Source organism: Amblyraja radiata, chromosome 11, assembly GCF_010909765.2.
Source record: "Amblyraja radiata isolate CabotCenter1 chromosome 11, sAmbRad1.1.pri, whole genome shotgun sequence".
Taxonomy (NCBI): Eukaryota; Metazoa; Chordata; class Chondrichthyes; order Rajiformes; family Rajidae; genus Amblyraja; species Amblyraja radiata.
Window position 1 is genome coordinate 31,672,221 of NC_045966.1, and position 22,518 is coordinate 31,694,738.

Here is a 22,518-nt window from a genome sequence, read left to right on the forward strand (position 1 = left end):
TCTAAACATTCAGCAAGTGGCCTTGCTGTGGAATGAAAAGTAACTCATAATTTATCTGAGGATAAAAAAATCACGTTCCTACTTAACCTACTTTTAGGGCTCATGATTTAAATTATTGCTAGAGTAGCATCAATTCTGTACTTGGAATAATATTTGGTATGTTATTTGCAGTAGTGTTGGGGTTTGAACATCACATTTGTTAATCTTGCTCATGTGAAGTTCAACATATGGAGAAAACTACAGAAAAAAATGATAAGATTAAATATTAATAAAAAAGGTTAAATTGGCCATGAGCATGAGGAATTATTTCAATTTAAAATCTAGCAGGCATAAGCACATTGAGGTAAAGTGAGATTTTATCTGGTGGTGTTGAAAAGGAAGTATTTCCTGAATTGCTGTTTTCTTTCAAATGATATGCAAGATAAAAATTGTTACATTGAGAATGTAGTGATCACTTAGCAAGTACAAATTTGCAGCCTCCAACAAAGAAAACTTTAAATATAAAGCCAAACTTACTTGTGCGATTAATTGACAAGGTTGCAGTTAAAATATTATGTACATTTCTGGGCATTTTATTAAAGCACATCTGCGCCTGTAAAAACTTGCTGGGATAGAAACATAGAAATTAGGTGCAGGAGTAGGCCATTCGGCCCTTCGAGCCTGCACCGCCATTAAATATGATCATGGCTGATCATCCAACTCAGTATCCCGTACCTGCCTTCTCTCCATACCCTCTGATCCCCTTAGCCACATCTAACGCCCTCTTAAATATAGCCAATGAACTGGCCTCGACTACCCTCTATGGCAGAGAGTTCCAGAGATTCACCACTCTCTGTGTGAAAAAAGTTCTTCTCATCTCGGTTTTAAAGGATTTCCCCCTTATCCTTAAGCTGTGACCCCTTGTCCTGAACTTCCCCAACATCGGGAGCAATCTTCCTGCATCTAGCCTGTCCAACCCCTTAAGAATTTTGTAAGTTTCTATAAGATCCCCTCTCAATCTCCTAAATTCTAGAGAGTATAAACCAAGTCTATCCAACTCTACCGATATTGCTTGCAGTTCGGTACATTTTTTAAATGCTGCTAGATGTGGGATTCACATACATGCAGAACTTGCTGGCAGCTCTTTGACATCTTTTAATGGGAGAATCTAATTCCTCCCTTTGTTTCCCTGTGCTCCTGCAGCTTTCTCTCTCACACAATTATCTTCTATTTAACATTCAATTCAACATTAACTTGCACTAGGGGTTTATATTGTAGCTAATTAACTTAACAGCCCTTTGTAGCATGCGGGAGGAAAATTGGAGCACTCAGAGGAAATCTATGTGCCCACAGGAAGAATTTGCAAACTCTGCACTGACAGCACCTGAGGTCACGTTTGCAACTGGGTCCCTGGAGCTGTGAGACAGCAGCAGTAAGAGCTTTATAATTGGTCCAAGTACACTAATGTGCGGGGGATTCTGAGCTTACTGTGATAGAATGTAAATGTGCTAGGGAATCTGCCAGAGCTATAACATAATTATAAGGTTTTTACTAGAAAAAAAGTTGAATTTATGATGGATTGATCCTTTCAGTTGTTGTGAATGTCCCTGACAATCGAGCGCTCAAAAAAATTGACGAGGGGTTAGCCAACTGTCAAGTTTCCTCCCCTTCCTTCTCTCCCCTCCCCCCCCCCCCCCCCCCCCCCCCCCCCCCCCCCCCCCCCCCCTGCTGCTTCATGCTTCATAGGTGAGATATGTTCTGGCACGCCAGATGATTAATTTGACCTGAAGGCTCTGCACAGACCCTTGCTGTTTTGGACTGCAGTGGCATTGTACAGCAACTCTGGAAAAGTTGGACTTGGATCTGGAATAGTTGTTTTCAAACTTACCATCTGGTTCAGAGGTGAGCTTGGCAGTTCGTTGTTGGCAACATTTTCTGGCAAGCTGTGGTTACGAGGAAAGGCCTTTTCACTAGGAATGACTTAGAAGAGCCTGATATTTCAAAATTGCTAAGTGTTTTGGAATAAGTAACAAACAATTTCTGCTTATGTAGTTGACAAGCAGTAGCCCGGGGATTAGTGGTATGGGTAGGAATGGCTTTAGACTTCTGCGTAGAGAATGACGTCCAAAGTGGAAGTTGAAGATCCAGGGTTGCAGGAATGGATTAGAACGAAACTTTCAAAAACTGCTAACAGTACAAGTAAAAATCTAAAAAGGTAAACACTTACTAGAAATCTGAAAAAATAGAAATACAGGCTGAACCTGTGGTTCAACATATTTTGAATCTGTAGTGCAGATCTGTACTAATTCATTCAAGCTAAAATTAACTAAACTACTAATCCATAGCACAGCTTTTGCAATCTCAGGTGACAGTATTACAGAAACTGCATTCTGGGTAATTCTTGGATTCCTTGTCTGACCCAGTGTGTGTCTATACTTAAAAAGAAGAATTATCCTGGCATAAATCCACTTTGAGTATACATTTGATGTCAATTATGTCAATATCCACGTGAATGCTGCAACACAGTGTACTATGACAGGTTACTACTGCAGGATTTGAAAATACTATTCTTCCATTATACAATAACCTTTGGATAGATTCCATTTGAACCTCAGTAGAATCTGCAAACAACACAATTATCGCGTTTTGATTTGTCCAATCAAAGTACATCTACATTAAGCATTTTGTTCCATGACACAGCATATAAAGCCATTATACAGTATTAAATCTTAAAATTGGTTAAAGGACAAAATCTAAATTATATTTGATGCAAGTTTGTCTGCAAAGTACACTTTTTGCTGCTTGTTAAATAAACCTAAATGTATATAATGCACCTGCATTTAATTTTTTGCTCTAAAATGAATAGTGTTTTAAATGTTGGTAGCATCATTTACCACATTTTGTTTTTAGTGACCATTTTACTTAATTTAAATGTCAGAGAAGTGTGCATTATTAAAGTGTGGTCTCCCTCGTTCTTTCCTGTCTTACTATGTCTGCTCCCACTCAGTTCTTTCTAACTTGAATATTTATCGAATTGCCTTTTTATACGTTGACTCTTGAGGCTTTCATGCTGCTGTTAGCTCCTGAACCTTAAAACAACAGGAGAAAATTTGGATAGAAAATCAAAGCAAAAATAACCTCTCCAGCTGGGGGCTCTGGAGGCAGGAAATTGATTGATTAGCAAATATCATTAAGTTGATTAGCAAATATTGTTTTGTTTTTTCAATAATCATGGATTGATGTAATGGTTACGGGTTCTGAACTAATAACTTCCATTTACAGCATCTCTAACATAAAAATATCTGCAAATGCTTTGTAGGCATATTCCAAACAGAAAATTGACAGCAAAATACGAGGAATCGTAGAAGGACAAAATTATGGCTTATGAAAAGCCAATAGTGTGAAGGTTTAAATTTGGGGATCTCAATGCCAGAATTGGTAGATCTATATTTGAGTGTTAAGACTAATTGGGAGAGAATGGTGAAGAGAAAGTACTAGAATGCAAGGATGATAGTTTTCAAAGTCTATGCACTACTAGGAAGCAAGAATGGGAGCGAATAAGTGATTGGTAAATAGGATGATGAGAATTAGCTGAGCAAGAGAATTGATAACTAACACAGTTGCATATAGGGAAAAAAACACAAGGTTGGGGTTTCAGTGCATAAGTTGAAGCAAATCCCGTTGCACAATGTTTTCAAAGTTAAAATTGGTCATTTTGGTGCAGGTAAAATGTCTGAGCTACCAAGCGTGACTCGGCTTTGGAAATGGATCGAGTTACTGACAAAGAAATTAAGTTTGTAGTGGGGACTGATGGTGATGACCTTTGCCAAAACTTGGAAGAAATGTCTTATGTTGAACATCAAAAGTCTGCTAATTTAGGATGGCAGAGTGGTTAAGAGATGTGGCAATACAGAAAAGCAGGCTGTTATCGATGCTCGTGTGAAACCTGATGCTGTGGGTATGGAGAGTTTTGCTGAAAAATTATATCTTGGGAGAACATTGGAAGATAGGAGGTGCCGGAGGAGGGAGATGGCAGCCCTGCCGGCAGTCTGTTTTTTTCATCCTTTTTGTTATTTTTAGCGTTTGTTTAAAGTTTGTTTCAATGTTCACCTGTTTGTTTTATGTGGGGGGGAGGGGGAATTGGGGGAAACTTTTTTTCAGATTCTTACCTTCCCGGAGATGTGATCAAGTTTCGGATCACATTCTCCGGGCTCTGCAGCCTACCATCGCTGGAGCTGGAAGCCGCCTCGGACTGTCATGAGCCCCACCGCGGCCTGCGTACTTACCATCAAGGGCTCACAGTCTCGGAAGAGGATAGTCGGGAGCTCTAACGCCGCAGAAGGTTTGTCCAGCCCCGACGCGAGGTTTGATCGCCAGGCGCGGGGGAGCTGACACCCCCCCCCCCGATGCAGGAGCTGAACGCCTCGACGTGGAGGGCCCGAACACCACTGGCTAAGGGAGTTAAGACCGTCCCGTCAACGAGGGGCTCAAGGCCCCTGACCAAGGAAGAACAACAAGGGAAGGACTTGGAACTTTATTTTCGCCTTCCATCACAGTGAGGAATGTGTAGGAGTCACTGTGATGGATGTTTATATTAAAATGTGTTTTTCTGAGTCTGTTGCTTTTTTAAATTGTATGACTGACCTGGCCAGTGAATTTCACTACACCAATTGGTGTATGTGACAATAAATGAACTTATGAGATGGGTGATGGAAGAGGTATTGTTGTTGTTGGTAACTGAGTGGAGAGATAAAAATGTAACCTGAATGTGGCCCCAGAAAGGTAGACAGTTATGAGGCCTAAAGGGGAAAGTGTTTGGTCAACTGTGCCAAAGGCTGCAAATGGGTCAGGAAGGATACAGCATAATTTTCTGTCACATAGGGAGGATGTCAAGAGTGAATTTGATCAGAGCTTACAGTATTGTGGCAAGACCAGGAGTCTGGTCAGATGAATTCAAATTTAGGTAAGGATACAACATGTTATGAACTTTGTAGTTATGAAGATAAACTGGAGAGGAGGTTAAGAGCGGATATATGCAGTCATATAAAATAGAGATGTGTGTGTATATATAGGGTAAACTGCAGGAAAAATTCCCAATATCGGAGGTGAATAAAACCAGAGATTTAGGGTTAGGGGAAGAGACTTAGGGGCCCATTTTCACCCAGACAATGGCCTGTATCTGGAATGCGTTACCAGAGAGTGGTGGAAACAGCCACTAACAAAATTTTAAGTGTCCAGACAAGCATGTAAATCAGCTGGGCACAGAAGAGTACAAGGCAAGTGTTGTAAAAGGAGATTAATACAAATGGGTGCTCAAAGGTCAGTGTGGATGTGATGAGCCATATAGCCTATTTCCATGCTATATGAACTAATGACTAACTTTGTAATGGTGAAATATATGTGGTCAAGCCAACAGTTTAGTAAATTTGCTTACAAGGCTCTGCAGAGTAGTGCGTTTGGCCGAACGCACTATGGGAACTTCACTCGCCCCCCTGCAGGAACTATACATCAGGAGGTGCAACTCCAGAGCCAATAAAATCATGCGAGACCCCTTCCACCCCTGCAACGGACTGTTCCAGCTGCTACGGTCAGGCAAACGCCTCCGTTGCCATGCTGTGGGAACGGAGAGGTTGATAAGGAGTTTCTTCCCAGAGGCCATTAGGACTGTAAACTCCTATCTCACCAGGGACTAACTTTTACTGTACCACTCTACTGCTTTTTTTTAAATTGCTGTTTTTTTCCCTTTATCCTTCCACCCACAATATTTAATATGGAAAAGAATATGTGATTCTGTTTGTAGTTTGTTTGTTTGTCTTTTTGCACAAAGTCCGCGAGCATTGCCACTTTTCATTTCACTGCACATCTCGTATGTGTATGTGACAAATAAACTTGACTTGACTACAACAACAGAGCCATTAGGTTTCATATCATTAAGTTTATCAGGTCCCTAGAGTAATCCCATCTGTCCTGTTTCCCCATCCAACCCCACTGCCCCCAACCCACATTCACCCGTTATTTTCCTACAGCTGTGAAATTTATTTTCTCAAATGACCGCCAATTCTCTTGATTCTTAGCTACTTGCCTACACTAAGGTTAATTTACAGTAACCTCCCATCACATGTTTGGGAAGTGCGACCCTGTGGACAAGGTGTAAACTCCGCATGCACAGTACCCGAGGTCATGATTCAACGCTGTAACATGGAGCTGAAATGTTAACTGCTGAACCTCCCTGCTCTGCTAATACTATCCTGTTGAGATACCTACATGATCCTTCATGCATGCATACTGTGGAATAGCAAGCAATTTGAAAATATATCCTTTGTAAGGTTGGCAGAAATTCATGGCTCTTGCCCATTTGGTCTATACAATGCTGATTCTTTATCTTGAGGAACATTCTATTCTAGTTTTTCACTGCACAGATGTTGCCGTGCCTGCTGACTAACCCCTGCATTTCCTGTTTTTATTTCAATGGAAAGGAAATTGTCCCTGTGTCTGAGTTTTATTGAGTGTTTGAGAATTTTTTGATCTTTCTGGAATCGATTTAATTTTAACGAATCATAATTATTTGTTTTAATTAACACCAAACTGGGGTCAAGGAAAGAGCGTTCACGTCATGACCCTGTTTCCACCAATCTTTCCACCACCATGCACAAGACGGACACCATTGTATGCAGATGCCGAAAAGAGTGTTCAGCTCTGGTTGAACAACTAATCTTGTGTGTGGACTCGATAAGAACACCAAACTGAGATTATACTAATATGAATTAATTGCTATTGAATGGACACAATTGTATATATTAACTTGATACTGTAATAAATCATTATTCAAAAAAGGCAAGCCTTGTGTTTCCTTGCAATAAAATCTAGGGTAATGAAATATTTAGTTGATCTATTTGACAGATCAATGATTTCAAATCGTCAATGTTTGTCACAGAACATGTCCATGTTTAATTTTCACGGCAGAACTGCAAAGAAGATTTTGGTTGTGTATTTAATGTATAAAAAAAATAAAGAATCATGCGGTAAAAAATACCTCGATTAACAACGAGGTGTATTTTGAAGCTATCAAAGACGGCAACATGTTTGCTTTATTACTAAAAATGAATGCGGAAATGTGAAAACCGAGATGTATCAATAAGATTGTGTCTCTCCCCCTATCGCTGTACACGGGGGGGGGGGGGAAGGAAGGGGAAGGATGCATGCAAACACGTCGCGCCTGGCTGCTGCACAGGCAGCACGGCCATTGGTTACTGCGCGACCCCTCCCCCCCTCCGACAAAGCAGTCACGCGCTTTCCAGGAACCCGTCAGGAAGATATCAACAAAACAAACCCGTGAAGGCTCCGGTCACATCCAGCTTGACAACACGCCCTAAATCTTCTGAGGTAGGTGCGGCAAGCTTACTGCGTCTCTTAATGCCATTTGGAAAGGTCTCGGTTGAGGTAGAGGCGGTGACATGTAAGCAGGGGCCTTTTAAAATTATATCTTCCTCCGCTGAGGCTGAGAGTAGCTCGAGAGAGAGAGAGAGATGGAGGAAAGAGGGCGGGGTGGGAAACCCTCGCGAGCTGTCGTGACGTCACGTCGGTGATTGACAGCCGGCTGACCAATGGGAAGGAGCCGTCAGAATAGGCACTCTGTAAACAGAGGGCGGCGAGCCAATGGGCGAGGCGGCTGGGCGGGACTGGCCGTGCTGTGAAGTGACTGCGATCCCGCCCACGGCGGGTTTGTTTGTGTTGGTCGCCATGTTAGAAACAGGGCAGAGAAATAGAATGTGAGGCCAGGCCCGTCGCCCGAAGCCAGCTGAGAGAGACTGGCAGCTGCCCCAAACGGGCCTTGGGCTTTGTAAGAGTGAAGAAGCCATAAGTTCCGGCGGTTTTTGTTCCTTGTGGTGTCGATGGACCAGGGAACCCGCCCACCAACCGTTATGTAAACACATGGCGATATTTTGTTTGTGTCTACAGCTGATTGAAGGGGTTCACTTGGGAAAAAAACCCTACTCATTCTGTGTTTTAAGGTGTGGCTAAGTCAAACGGCGACTTTTCTATTGTCGTTCATTTCTATCTTGGTAAATATCTAATTTATATTTACACGTGGTGTCTGTTTACAAGGAAGTTGGTAAGGCACAGCTGTGCATTGTCTTGTAGTTTTGTGTAATGCAGTGTACTTGGTTGTTAATATTGTCCCACAACTAACAGTATTACTTGTGAGCGGATGATTTTGGAGAATAATAATAACCCGTATAAAAAAGGCAAAGAAACCATGTCCTAATGGTTTATCTTTGAACCACGCCCCCTTTAGTAGGAAAGAGTTTTTGAGTGCTGGATTTCAGTGGCCAACTATCCTATCCAAATATTTAAAAATCTGGAAATTGGCACCTTTTGTCCATCTGAAAGCATAAATAAAAACACATTTTCAAAGCACTTTTTAAAGTGTTTAATGTAATCTTGGAATGAGAATCATCGGTAATTCGCACTATTGTATTGTTTAGCTTGAAGCAGAATGCAGAATGATGTGTTCATAATGGCTGAGCCTAGATTTTAATTGTTCAATGAGGATGGTAACTCGGCTCAGCTGCTTTAATATTTTTAACAAGTTTTATTTCTTAGGCCTGTAAATTAGGTAGAAAATGTAATTTAATATTTTCTTTTTCCAAACCCAAACTTTGGTTTGTTGATGCCAGATCAAACAGTCAAACTGTTGCCGGGGCTGACATTAATACACATCCTTCATACACAACTAATAAACGGAGTTTTTTTATTCTCTTCGGCGCTTCATAGTGAACTGCAGTGGATAAATCTACTAGTATGCTGGAAGACCATGATTTTGTAAGAAATAATTTGGAAAATATTAATTCATACTTAAACTATAAAAGTTTAAAAAATGTAACCTAAAAGTGTTATACTAAAAAATGTGCTTTAGGAAGAGAACGGCGCCAAAACATTACAAACATTTATGACATGGCAAACAATTCAACACTATTCTTTTCTGATCAATGAATGTTGACTAATAAGCAGCAATGGACTGATATGAAATTATTATATTTATACTACTGACCTGAAATAAAATCGTGGAATTTTGCCCCAGAGATCTTGATGTGAGCTTTAATGTTACTTAAAATGCACATAAAAAAATAATATTTCCAAATCCTCTTATGACATGGGAGTTCATTTTGGCCCATCCAATCTGTGCCTACTCACAGGGCAATCCCATTCTCCAAATAATTTTCCTCGTAAACCATTCTCCCTCCAGATTCAGCCATTTTCCTAAACGCCAGTCTCCAATTAACCGCCCAGCCCATGTGTCTTTGGCATGTGGGAGGAAACCCACATAATCACAGAAAGAACGTGTAAATTGTACACAGATGACACTGGAAGGTCAGCATTCAACCCTGTTAGAACTGTAAACATCAGCTCTACTATTTGCACCATTGTGCTATCCAGTGATGCTGCAAATACTAATATTGTAAAAATAATTAAATTCAAACCAATTAAGATTAATTTTCCTTCGTTTGAGAAAATTAATATCTAATGTCTGAACTTAAAACCGGATGCGTACTAAGCTAAGCTCCTGGATACAAACAAATATAAAAGGAGTAACAATGCCTCTGGGGTTTAAAACATGTATCCTTTAATGGTCTTGATTGCTATTTTAAAGTTATTAGATGGATAGGATTGACTGAATTTGTTTTTTTCCCTGTAACTCTTTCCATATCTATTCTTAATTATTGCCCTAAGGAGATGCTCAAAAAATGTACTATTTCTCATTGTGGTACTTATATTATTACAAAAGAGGGTATTTAAAAGATAGAACCCGGAGTACAGGAATTACTATTGAAAATGGCACTGGTGAGATGACACCTCGAATATAGTGTTCAGATATGATCTCCACAATTAAAGCAGGATTTACATGCAATGAAGGAGTGCAGCAACGTTTCACTGATGGATACCTGGGATGGTATGTTGGTCATGGCTTCATACGCATGGAAACAGGCCCTTCAGACCTTCTCATCTGTGACGACCAAGGTGCCCAATCTAAGCTAATTTGATGTGCATACGCTTGGCCCTTATCTCTCTCAACTTTTCCGATCAAAGTACAAATTAAACTTCTTTAAATGTTGTTGTACCTGCCTCAAGTACCACCTCTGGCAGCTCGTTCCATGTGTTGCCACTTTCGGAGTATGTACTATAATCCCTCTGCTCTACAACACTTGCCAGGGCCCTACCATTCTCTGCCCTGGTTTCACTTCCCAAAATGCATCATCTGACATCAATCTATACTAAACTCCATTTGCTATTCCTCGGTTGTTCTTGAAAACAATATTCGCTGTCTATGATATTTTAGTAGCATCTGCAGATTTACTAATCATGCCTTGTATATTATCATCCATATCGTTGATAGAGATGACAACCAACAATGGACCCAACACCAGTCCCAAAGGTACACCACTAGTCACAGGTTCCTAGTCCAAGAAACATTCTTTCACTACCACCCTCTGCTTCCAAATATTAAACCAATTCTGGACAGTTAGTTTGCTCTCTCTGGATCCCACGCAATCTAACCTACTAGAGCAATCTACCATGCAAATCATTATCAAAGGCTTTGATGAAGTCCACATAGACTGCATCTATGGCCCTGCCCATGTCATTCTTCTTAGTTCCTTCTTCAAAAAACTCAAATCAAATTCATGAGACACGATCTCCCACATAGAAAACCATGCTGACTGCCCCTAATCAATCCCTGTCTATCTAAATACATGCACATCTTGTGACTCAGAATCCTCTCCAGTAACCTTCCTACCACAGATGTCAGGCTTACAGTTCTATAGTTCCCAGGTTTTTGTTTGCAGCCATTCATAAATAGAGCCACAACATTTGCCACCTGCAGTCTTCTGGCACCTCACATGTATCAAATGATGATTTATATATCTGCCAGTATTCCTGCAATTTCTTCTCGCTTTGCATCATACACTTGGTAGAGAGGTTAAGTAGATTGAGCCAATGTTGTCTAGAGTTTAGAATAATGAGAAGTGATTTTATTGAAAAGAACAAAATTCTTTGAAGGGTTGATTGGGTAGATTTGGATACTCCTTGATATTTCCCCTGGCTGGGGTGCTGAGTAATAGGGGTCACTGTGTCCACCAGACTCTGAGAAGAAATTTCTTCACAGAGAGGGCAGTGAATCTTTCAAATTTTCACACCAGTGAAATGGGAGACTGTAACTAAGTATCCAAGAATGAGATTGTTCAATTTTTGGATATTAACAACATCAAGTGATATGGGTTAGTGCAGGAAGTGGCATCTTAGGTAAAGATCAGCCATGACTTTTTTGAATGGTGAAGCAGTCATGAAGAACCAAATGGACTACATCTGCTTCTATTGCTTATGTTATGAGAGGGATGCGTGCTCGCTGCTTGGTTTTGTCGTATTTAAGCTTTATCTGCGTACCACCTGCTGTTGTCTCACCGCCCTCTAATGCCACCTTGGAGCCAGGGTGATCAAAGGCAGCATGCAAGAATATTCACTGGCATCACATTTAAGTGTAGCAGAATAGTGATTGAACATACTTTCTTAACAAGTAAGGGGACTAGGGTAACTGGTTTGGTTTGTATAAAGAAGTCATACCACCTTTTCTTATCCCAAAAGTTTTACCATTTCACATAGTTTGGATCAGTGCAGTGTAGGAAAATCTTGGCCGTGCACTGTAGACACTTGCATGATTAAGTGATTAGCTTTCAAAGGCTTTGATGTGCCATGACTTCCTGCATATTTCCATCACACATATCGTGATATGAGAAACAATTTGTATGCCTAGGTTGAAAATCAAAATAATAAAGTAATAAGTAGAGCACAATATATTAGATTTATTGGCATTTAGATTCTTGCTATATTGTGAAATGGATTGAAGTTTCCGACCTAGTTACATTTTGCTTTTGAAATATGTAACTATTCAATGTAGTATGTAGCATTCGTAGTAAATAATGACGATACAAATTAAATTGTTCAAATTGTATTGATTGGAAACTTATGAAGTACGCAAGCAATAGAGTAACTTTCTTGCATTGTTTACTGTCTTTAATAATTTCTGAGAAGCACTAGATAAACAACGGGAGTTGATTACTCAAAATAATTATTGTTTCTGGAAACCAAGTTAGATTTTAAGTGTTCCACTAAGTTACATTGTTAATTAACAAACAATGAGCTTTCAAAGCAAGGAAAGAAAGAAATTAAATAATATCTATCTATATACTAAAAGTCTCATCTTGTGTGCGTGTATGTTTTGTATCTTCCTCAAAACGATACGTGCTAACGCTTAAATTTTTACATATTCTGACTCACATTTTTGCCCTCCGTGCCGAAATCAGGTTCACTTAAGATTCAATGCTATATTTCATGTTATTGATGATTAAAGCTTTCAAAAACCAAATTTAACATGATTTTTACTGGTAAAATCCTTCCTGCCAGCTTCCAACACACTTCGATACAAAGTTGCAAGACAGGAACACGCTGAATTTTTCACCTCAATGGGAGATCACAGCAAGTGCTTCAACAGGAGGGGGAGAGCGAAGTGGTATTGCAATTGGAACTGCTGCGGCAGGCAGGGGAAGTGCAATTGCATTTTTTTTTCAAGTCCACTGCTGAGGGAGGCAGGGGAGTGCTGGAACCTTGCGTTCGGGAACGGGTTGAGTTGGGGGACCATGCCTCCCGTGGGGGCTATGGGTTAGTAGTACAATATTGCGTTGGGGAACAGGTTGTGTTGGGGGACCAGGCCTCCCGTGTGATAGGGACCCAACGGGTCGCAGTTGGCCTAGTATTATATTAAAAGAGGATTTAAGAGGAATTGGTAGCATGTAGGAAGGTTGCAAAACGTGATAAAAGTTTTTTATTAATTACATGAGATGAAATTGAATTAAAAATCCATTGCTGTAGATACATGAATTCTGAAGAATCTTACAATTGAAATGATAACCCTATCTTCCTTACTCTCATAGTTGTCTCATGTGCTTTTTCCCTCATTTTATGTTGATGTCAAAGAGAACGGTTCTGATTGAAGTTGATACTTTAAATGAAATATAAAGTAAATTAATTTTGTCTGTATTTTAAGGACTACAGAACAAGATTGGAGAATAATTCTAACTTTATCTTGTGCCATATATGGATATAGAAGTGAATAGAATGAGATGCAGAAGATAATCAACTTGGGAACATTGACATTCAATGTTCAACTAATAGCTTGAGATTTGAAACTCAACAGCAAGAGAAACGTAATAATTTGAAAATCAAAAGAAAAATGCAGAGCCTCTGCAATTAAAGCAAAGTGCTGTAAACATCCAGCAGGTTGGACAGCACTTGTGAAAAGAGGTATAGTTAATGTTTCAGGTTAAACACCTTTAATAGGTAATCGTCTCATTTGGACAACCTGTCGTTAAGCTGAAATGTTTTTTCTGTTTCTCTTTTGATAATTGCTGCCCAACCTGCTAAATGTTTTCAGCATTTGCTGTTTCTATGTAATACTTAAATCACTGCATTTTTATCATTGGTAGTAATTGTTAACTTTCATATGTTGACTGGATATAATAGACAAAAATAATCATTGTGCGATCCGATAACTCAGATTCCTATTTAAATAACTCAAACTTTACTTAACTTTACTGAAGTTAAATTTAAATTTAAAACAGCTATCGAGGTATCTTATTGAAGACTTTGTGTGTGATTAAAATATAGACGTAACATTCCTAGACTGGTAGCTACCTGCTCCTGTCATATACAACAAGGCAATACCCTATGACTCCCAACACACAAAAGGACTTCAGAGACTTTAGATGAGGTTTTGAATTTCGAGATCAATTTAAGGGCCTGTCCCACTTGGCGATTTTTTTCGGCGACTGCCAGCATCATTGACTGACGCATCAGGTCACCGAAAACGTTGTGGTGGTGATGCGACGTTATGACGTATTGACGCGCGGTGTTTCCTCAGGTGTCACAACAATTGTTTTGTCGCCGCTGGATTTTGAAATGTTCAAAATCTAGCAGCGACTGTCAGCAGTCGCTGAAAAAAATCGCCAGGTGGGACAGGCCTTTTAATGTGGCGTTCGCGCATCCTAGTAAAGAGTTAAACGGCATGCCAGAAGATGGCACCTCAAGGATCCTCAATATTCTGATTGATGATTGCCGCATACCATTAGCTGGCTAGCATTGTAACTAATGACATCCTTATTGCAACTGCTAAACAACTGTGCAGAATTCATTTGAAAGTTTCAAAGTTGCTTGCAGCCATATTTGCTTGATTGCAAAGGATTTTAGGTTCATTTTGGAGACACGGTGAAATTTTCTGGAACACATTTCCAAGCCTTTTAGTGTTATATACTCTATCAACATTTTCCTTGAGAGATTGTATGAAGATTATGAATGCTGTGATGTTGTACCTTATTAGAAGTTATTCAAAGCAAAATGAGAAATTGGTATTCTTGGGGAAACATCTTGATGTTGAGGAAGAATGGGAGAAGGAGGTAAGATCATGTAGATGTTGGTGGATTGATGGTGAGGAAAGATTTGAGCAGAAGGATCTTTCAATCCAGAGATTCTATCTTTCATTAACATAACCAGTGGATATTGAAATAGCTCTTTATGAAGAAAGGCACTACATAGTTATGTGGCCACATCCAAGCAATAGTTATACTCCAACACCACAGTCAGCACTCAATTCGTGAGGCAATCAAGGTTAGAGTAGCACTTAAATTCTTATGCTGTTGGAAACTTGGAAGCCAACACAAGTGATATTAAGAACATCTTTATTTCCATGGACATATTATCAGCAACTCTGTATCTTAATGATGGAGGTAGCTGATGCCTGTGTTCTTTGGAGATGACTAATACATTATTCCATGTTCCTAAGGAAAATGAGGAGCAAGGGCATTTAGAATTCACCAGGTGCGAGGGGTCCCCATAGTCAAGTGGGCCATTGACTGCACACATATGCCCATTAGAATCCTTCATATAATTTCTGACATAGAGTGGAACGCAAATAGATTCCATTCCCTTCATCATAAAAAAACATTTGTAATCCATGAAGTGCCATGAATCTGGGGAAGTGATTGGTAGTTTATCAGTTAATTAGGAAGACTCTGGTGGCATGTATCACAATTCTTTTTGTTTGCATTCCTTCTTTTCCCCCACCCCCTCCAAATCCCCTAGAAAGCTCCACATACCAACTGTGTATTTCCATATTTTAAGCTACATTGCTACTGCATTATCTTCAAGCTGGATGTTGATGTAGTAGGTGCCAGAACTGTTTGAAAATGGCCCCAAAGTTTAGTAACTTGAAACATGCTGCACAGATTGAAAATTATGGAAGACCAGTAGTAAATGTTTCACAGGATCAAACATAGAGCATACAAAAATAAATAGTTTTTTGAGCAATAGGAGTAAACTTACACTTCAAATGAATCTTGTTGGTAACTAATTCAAAGCCACCTGTCCTTCAACAGAAGGTACACAAAAATGCTGGAGAAACTCAGCGGGTGCAGCAGCATCTATGGAGCGAAGGAAATAGGCAACGTTTCGGGCTGAAACCTTTCTTCAAACTGAAGAAGGGTTTCGGCTCGAAACGTTGCCTATTTCCTTTGCTCCATAGATGCTGCTGCACCTGCTGAGTTTCTCCAGCATTTTTGTGTACCTTTGATTTTCCAGCATCTGCAGTTCCTTCTTAAACACTTTGTCCTTCAACAGACTTCAGAACTGTGTTGCCAAATCTCTTTCGATTCATGACAGAGGATCATAAAGGTCACTGATAAAAAAAAAAAAACAATTCCTTTACTATTCATCACTTTCATCACTTTTCATTGGTCACTTGCCATGGTTCATAAACATGTTGATTATCCAGAAATGGTCCTGGCTACTTTGATGCAACCTACGTGGCAGGAGCTTGTCAGGTAGATGGCTGCTGTGAAACTATGATAATAGTTCAGATTCCTCCTTCAATGTCCATAAGACTTGGGCAGTAATGATCCAGCTTCTGGCTGTCCCATATATTAGTAAGCATTTCACAAATTAATAATTGCAACAGCAAAGGTGGAGTACTGTGGGAGGGTCAAGAAATTTTACTATTTTCCATTATAATATAGCAGAAAGGGTGGAATCTAAAGTTCAATGAGAGCTTCATTATAAATGGAACTGAACTTATAATTCCATTAAGAGTGATGGACTTGCATCCCAGGACTCTAAAAGAGCTCTCTGAAGAGATAGTGAATGCATTGATGTGGTCTTTCAGAATTTTCTGTATTATGGAAAAGTCTTGGTAGATTTAAAAAAAGGAAATGTCAATAAAGAAACATGGGAAACAACTGTGGGTTATTTAGCCTGACATCTATTGTCAGGAAAATGCTAGTGAAGCAATAATTTTAACACTTAGTATTTTAACCTTTGGATGATTTTCTGCAGATGCTGGTAATCTGAATTAAAGATGTGATACTGGAAATATGTTGCAGATTAATTGGCATCTTTAGAATGTTAAACAGAGTTAAGGGTTTAGGTAGAGGAGACGTCATCAGCCTGACAAGCCAACTACAATTTTCTCCATGCAGATGCAGATGCAGCTTGACCTGTGAATTTCCCGTATTCTATTTTCACTTAAATCATAATCTGCGCAAAGTCAGCATGTTGTTATGAAAGGGAAATTGCTTTTGTCAATTCTTCATCATAATCATAATCATACTTTATTAGCCAAGTATGTTTTCCAACATTCTTTTATTGTACCTTCCGATCCACAAACCCCAATTTTAGTTTCATATTGATGAATAATTTTTAAATCAGAATATACTGTGCAAACATCTTGTGTAATGTAGATACAAGCTTTCAACCAGTAGATGGCAATGCAATGCTTTTTGTTCCATAAGTAAACTTCAAGATCTACTCTTCATGTCAATTACCCTATATTTGAACAACGTGTGTATATTTCTTAATTATGAACTAAAATAATATTATTGTTTGAATACATTGTTTCTATCTAGTGTATGCTGTAGCCACATATCATTGATTTTAAATTGTAAATTATTTTAATTTAGAACTCTTCTAATTTAATTGGCCTGTCTGTGATATTCTAGCTTGAAATTGATATTAATTTAAAGATACAGCGTGGAAACAGGCCCTTCGGCCCCCGAGTCCACGCCGACCCCCGATCACCCGTACACTAGTTCTATCCCACACATTAGTCAAGAGTGTTTTATTCTCTCACATCATTCTAGAACAATGAAATTCTTACTTGCCGCAGCACAACAGAATTTGTAAACATAGTACTCTGTAAACAATGTTATAAATGAGAAAACAAAACGATGTATATTTATATATGAATACTAGACCAAGTGCAGACCCGTTGGGTCTTCTCCCAACGTGCGGTTGCGGGGAGGGGGGGGCAGCATGCAGCGTCACACACACTAACTACCCCCCCGCACACACGCTAACTGCCCCCTTGATATTATATTAATATTATTAATTTGCTCCTTTTACTCCATAACGGGGGTGAGAGGGGGTATGGATGGGAGGAGCGAAGGGGTGAGGGGGAGAAAGGGGGGAGGCGGGAAGAATGGGGAAGGCAGGGGAGAGGGGTAGGGAGATGGATGGGGGAAAGTGGGGAGGGGGAGAGGGAGTGTGTGGAGAGAAAAGGGGAAGGGGCGGGTGTGGGGGAGAGGAGGGGGAGGAAGGACGAGGAGGGGGAGAGGGAAGGAGGATGGGGAGAGGTTGGGGGAGAGAGAGGGAGAGGGCGGACCTGAACTTGGTGAGCGGGCGGCTCGGACGGGGCCTACTGCGAACGGGCAGCGAGCCTCGGCAGCTCTCGCGTGACGATTCCCCATGTCCCTGCGATTAACGGAGGAATTGAGCCATTCAGAAGCAAGCCGGTAGCCTCCGGTAACCGTCAGTGACCTGCTGTGACCTCCGGTGACCTCCCGATCTGCAGCGCATTTTGAGAAGGGGGGGGTGGGGGTTGGAGTGAGCGGGCGTGGGAGTCCAGCTGCGGGAAGCGTGGCGTGAGCGTACTTGGGCTGGGTGCGGGGCTTTAGTCCACAGTGGCGAGGGGGGGGGGGGGGGGGGGGGCCGGGGGGCAGATGGGCCCCGATTGGTGGGAATGTGGGCATTGTGATGTCAGCAGCTCAAGCGGCGATTATATTTTTTTTAAAGTGAGTTTTGTGATAAATTTTATTCAAAATCTGGGTAAATAATTGACTAAGGAGTGGATTTATGAACATAAGATAAATCGCTACCGAAATTGTAAAAATCTCCGCCTTTTTTGCGTCTGGTTTTCGAGGAGATACGTTGCAAAGGCAAAATGCTGTACACCCACACACACACACAGTTTTAAAAGTATATAGATGGATATAACTATATATAAATATGTGTATATATATATATGTGTGTGTGTATAATATATATATACATACACACACACACACAATTTCCCTCCTGGGATTAATAAAGTTCTATCGTATAGTATCGTGTGTAGGAAGGAACTGCAGATGCTGGTTTAAACTGAAGATAGACACAAAAAGCTGCAGTAACTCAACAGGTCAGACAGAATCTCTGGTCAAAAGGAAAATATTACGTTTTGGGTTGGGTCTGAAATAGGTTCCTGCACACCTTTGGAATGTGGAAGGAAACAAGAGCACCCAGAGAAAACCCATGCGATCAAAGGGAAAAGGAGCACAATCCATACAGACAGCACCCATATTCAGGATCAATTCCGGTTCTGGCACATTTAGGCAGCAACTTTATGGCCAATGTACTGCCCCATAGTCTTGAACTTAATTAAAACATACAGTAGCTGTAAAGGGGGACTTAGCGTCACTTGGAGATTTAAAACTGAAAATCGATATTTTCATTTTTTTGGTAACCAAAGTTATCAACGTATAATTTTTTGTGTATTGGAAAACAAAATACAGTGGCACAGCTGGTAGACTTGCTGCCTCACACGCCAGAGATCTGTGTTCGATCCTGTCCTCAGGCACTGTCTGTGTTGAATTTGCACATTCTCTCTGCAAGCGTGTGGGTTTCCTCCCACATCCCAAAGACGCATTGGCTTTGTAGGTTAACTTGTCTCTGTGAGGAAAGTCGGATAACAGAACTTGTGTGAATGGGTAGACAAAAAAGCTGGAGAAACTCAGCGGGTGAGGCAGCATCTATGGAGCGAAGGAAATAGGCGATGTTTCCGGTCGAGACCCTTCTTCACACTGATGTGAGGGTGGGAGGGACGAGAAGAAGAAAGGAAGAGGCGGAGACAGTGGGCTGAGGGAGAGCTGGGAAGGGGAGGAGAAAGCAGGGATTACCTGAAATTGAAGAAGTCAATGTTCATACCGCTGGGGTGTAAACTGCCCAAGCGAAATATGAGGTGCTGCTCCTCCAATTTATGGTGGGCCTCACTCTGGCCATGGAAGAGGGCCAGGACAGAAAGATCGGATTCGGAATGGGATGTGGAGTTGAAGTGCTGGGCCACCAGGAGATCAAGTTGGTTATTGCAGACCGAGTGGAGGTGTTGTGCGAAGCAATCGCCAAGCCTGCGCTTGGTCTCACCGAGGTTGATCATACGCTGAATAATCCAACCACATTTTTGTTTGGAAGTGGAAAGAAATAATAGAAATTGCATTCATTGCAAAGTGTAAAAAGAGTTGAGATACTGTATTATAATTTTGCTGCATGTCATTGTGGTATATATCATGTCTTGATTGGTGAATATGTTTAGTTTGTGACTTTATTTGTAGCAGAAATAATATGTGAATGCTTCATTGAGCATAATTCCGACTGGTAACTACGCACATCGTCCGAGCACATTATCGCAAGCGTCAGGCAAGCCATCTTAAATGACCATCTAAACTGTCATTTGGCAACTTAAAAAGCTACCAAGGTTGCCCGGCTGACAACAGTGAAAAAAAATTAAGTGAGTGCCCTGCAAGGTGTATAATATTTTTGACACTGTCATAGGACTTTCTTACATATGCTATCACAATGCCCTGTGGTCTCTACAGAACCCTTCTGTAATTTTCCTTGCCCTCCATTTCAGAATAATAGTGTTTTAAGCCAATAACTCGACACTAGCACTGGCAATAAACAAATAAATAAATAATCGCAGCTTTCCAGCCCCTTATCTCATTGGCCACACTCGGCTGCAAATCGGTGTCAATCTGGTGGACCATCTTCCTCTAGTCGTGGGGGTGGAGGATTGGGAGGGGCCTCACAAGTGGAATCTAAATCCGGCCCTGTGGAAGCACATGCATGAATGCGCTCAAAAAGCAGCAGTGGAATTGATGGAGTCTGTATTTCAGTGTCTGAGCAGTGGGAGATTTCAAAATGCAGAAGTTGGATAGGTTGAATGATGAGAATTTACTAAATGAGCAGCCATGCAATGTTCCTGCTGCAGGATGTGGGGAGTCGGGGAAATTGGTTGTGTTCCCGATCACTGCAACTGTGGGAATTGTGTCCTGGTGCAGCTCTTTAAAACTTAACAAGCTGAAGCTGGATGATCACAGGATAGTCTGGGAGAATAAGAGCTTAATTGATAGTAGTTGTAGTGAGGTGGTTAGACACGCAAGCACGCGTGCGCATTCACGGCTGGCGAGGGGCTGTGGCACCCGCGTTCTCAATATGGTTCGGTTACATGTAAGGTACCAGAGAAAGTAGGTGGGTAACCATGAGGAAAGGGAAAAGACAGAATGCAGGTGACTCCGGGGTAGGCACAAACTGCTGGAGTAACTCAGCGGGTCAGGCAGCATCTCTGGAGAGAAGGAATCTCCAGAGATGCTGCCTGACCCACTGATTTGCTCCAGCATTTTGTGTCTACCTTCGATTTAAACCAGTATCTGCAGTTCTTTCCTACACATGCAGGTGACTCTTGTGGCCATTCCCTTTCAAAACAAATATACACTTTCGGAAACTGTTGGGGGAGGGAGGATTGCCCGTCAAGGTGAGTAGCAGGGCAGGGAAAGCTAATGTCAGGATAGCCACAGTGATAGGAGACTCATCAATGAGGGAGGTGGACAGGAAATTCTGTGGAGCAATTGAGTCTCCAAAATACTGGAGTAACTCAGCTGGACAGGCATGTCTCTGGAGAGAAGGAATGGGTGGCGTTTCAGGTCGAGACCCTTCTTCAGACTGATGTCAGGGGAGTGGGTGGGACAAAGATAGAATGTAGTCGGAGACAGTAAGACTGTTGGGAGAACTGGGAAGGGGGAGGGGATAGAGAGGGAAAGCAATAGCTATTTGAAGTTAAAGAAGTCAATGTTCATACCGCTGGGGTGTGAACTGCCCAAGCGAAATATGAGGTGCTGTTCCTCCAATTTGCGCTGGACCTCACTCTGATAATGGAGGAGGCCCAAGACAGAAAGGTCAGATTGGGAATGGGAGGGGAAGTTGAAGTGCTGATCTACCGGGAGATCAGGTAAGTTAAGACTGACTAAGTGGAGGTGTTCAGCGAAACGATTGCCGAGCCTGCGCTTGGTCTCCAAGATAGCATGTTGCTTCCCTGGTTCCAGATTCGAGGTGTCTCAGAGCAGCTGCGTGACATTCCCAATGGGTAGGGTGAACAGCCAGGAGTCATTGCCCATGTTGGCACAAATAGCATAGGGATGAGAAAATTAATATAGTGAGTTAGGCAAAAGGATTTTAAAAAAAACAGGTCCTCCATGGTAGTGATCTCCAGATTACTCCTGGTGCTGTGTGCTAGTGAGGGTATGAACAAAAAGATAGGATAGATGAATGCTTGACGAGTTGGTGCAGGGGGCAGGGATTGCGATTTTTAGACCATTGGAATCTATTCTGCGGCAGAGGTGGCCTGTGCAAGAGGGATGGGTTGCACCTGAACTGAAGGGGGACCAATATCCTGGAAGGCAGGTTTGCTAGTGCTACATGGGTGGGTTTGGCAAAGGGAAGAAGGATGGAGACAGGTGAGATGCTTGAAGTCATTTGGGTGCTACAGGAGAGATAGAGGTGGGGGTGAAAGGGGAGGGCATGTTGCTTTATTGATTATGTAGAATGTCATGGCAGTAGTCTGAGATATCATTACTGATGGTCTCTCTAGTGGAGCCGAGAAATGAAAAGGGATGATCACCTTTCCAGAAGTGCACTATAGGCCCCCAAATAGCATACAAGAATTAGAAGAGCAAATATGCCAGGAGATTGCAAGTAACTGCATGACTAATAAGATTGTTATAGTAGGGAATTTTAACTTTCTCAATATAAACTGGGATTGTCATAGAGTCAAAGGCTCAAAGGGGTGGAATTTGTTAATGGAAAGAGTGCAGAGAAACTTTGCAAGGATGTTTCTAAGACAATAGGTGCACGAGTAGGCCATTCAGCCCTTTGAGCCAGCACCGCCATTCACTGTGATCATGGCTGATCATCCACACTCAGTACGCCGTTCCTACCTTTTCCCCATATCCCCTGACTCCGCTATCTTTAAGAGTTCTCTCCAACTCTCTCTTGACTTGAGGGCATGTGCTATACAGTGCCCTCCATAATGTTTGGGACAAAGACCGGTCATTTATTTATTTGCCTCTGTACTCC

At 41.3% G+C, this 22,518-nt stretch overlaps 1 protein-coding gene across 2 annotated transcripts in view; it reads left to right on the plus strand.

Moving 5' to 3' along the window:
• The first annotated feature begins 7,260 nt into the window (after positions 1–7,260).
• Positions 7,261–22,518, plus strand: part of crebrf (CREB3 regulatory factor) — an 80,819-nt gene continuing 65,561 nt past the window's right edge. For both annotated transcript variants that reach the window (XR_004413460.1, XM_033029636.1), the window contains exon 1: positions 7,261–7,362. The gene's annotated coding sequence lies outside the window, so the exon portion shown is untranslated. The remainder of the gene's footprint in view (positions 7,363–22,518) is intronic.